This window comes from Hipposideros armiger, unplaced genomic scaffold (genome assembly GCF_001890085.2).
Source record: "Hipposideros armiger isolate ML-2016 unplaced genomic scaffold, ASM189008v1 scaffold_187, whole genome shotgun sequence".
NCBI classification, from domain to species: domain Eukaryota; kingdom Metazoa; phylum Chordata; class Mammalia; order Chiroptera; family Hipposideridae; genus Hipposideros; species Hipposideros armiger.
Genome location: NW_017731537.1, coordinates 248152 through 249433, shown reverse-complemented (window position 1 = coordinate 249433; position 1282 = coordinate 248152). Strand labels below are relative to the sequence as shown.

Below are 1282 nucleotides of genomic sequence, written 5' to 3'. Positions count from 1 at the left end.
TGAAAATGATGACACTCCTCTGCAAAAGAAAAAAACATTCAATGCTAAACAAATTCACAGTTTAGCTCAGAATGGTATGAAAAAGTTGACACAAAGAAGCTGTCCCTCCTTTGTTTAAATAAACATTTTATCTTTAGGTCATGAGAGCTAATTTTCTTAAATCCTTTTAAATATGTTAACTTCTCCAGGTACAAATGCTCAACAGTTATTCCTTGTCAACTTTGAAAATGAAAGAAAAATATATTGGCATAATAAAGTATGCCATATAGACATTTTATTACCCCCCAGTTGGAATGGTGACACAGAGAAGTAGACAGTACATATGAAAATACAAATTCCAGAGAAGAACAGTGGTTATACTTCACTGGGAAATATACTTAGTTTGCCCATTCTTTCGCTGGTTTGTTCATCTATCCATTTATGCATTTCTCCATACATATGTTTGCCCTTTATAGCGACAGTATCTTTCATTATGTAAGGTGCAGTCTGTGTTCAAAGTTGAAAAAATATACTGGCAACTACAATACAAGGCTCTAAGGAAAGCAGCACCCAAGAGAAGTATGAAACTCATCCTGGGAGGAACCATTCAGATGAGAACAGTTCAAATGCATGCAACAGAGAGAGCCAAAGCACTTCCATTTAGAGTGCTTACTAGAAGACACTAGCGAGAACTCTTCCCTCTAATCCCGAAATTCATCTGATAAAGATTCAATCCAAGGGAACACGGGCTGGGGAGAGAACACATAGGAATTGAAAAATCCATACATGTTACATAAACTCATGGATTAATGATCAAGAAAATTAGTGAATAGTTTAATTATATAAGAGGACAGCTCACTGCATCAATGCTTTGAAACAAAGGAAGCAATGTGGGGATATTATTTATTTTAAAAAGGAAAACATAGTATTGACCCAAATAACTTTATTATGAAGAATTACAGAAACGTGTACAATTATAATTGGTGTCTAAATTTTTTTCTTCTGGTGTGTGCTTATCTTTTCAGGAGCCCTCGCAGGTAAAGCTTACACACCAAGATCACCAGGGTACATGTGGCACTTTCATGTCTCTTAAGACAAGTCCATAGACATTTAAATTAATCATCAGGAAGTTGAAATATTAGGAAATTTCTGCTAAGTCCTATGATTATTCAGCAATAATTTAAACAAAGAAAGTATTTGTCAAAAGTATAGGGCCGGCCGAGTGGCTCAGTTGGTTAAGAGCTTGCTCAAGAGCTTGAGCTCTGAGCAACAGCGGTTCGATTCCCAGCCTGAGCTGAGCAGC

General features: G+C 36.3%; 1 protein-coding gene across 2 annotated transcripts in view; it reads right to left on the bottom strand.

Moving 5' to 3' along the window:
- Window positions 1–1282, bottom strand: part of FHIT (fragile histidine triad diadenosine triphosphatase) — an 874164-nt gene that overhangs the window by 684066 nt on the left and 188816 nt on the right. The window lies entirely within an intron of this gene.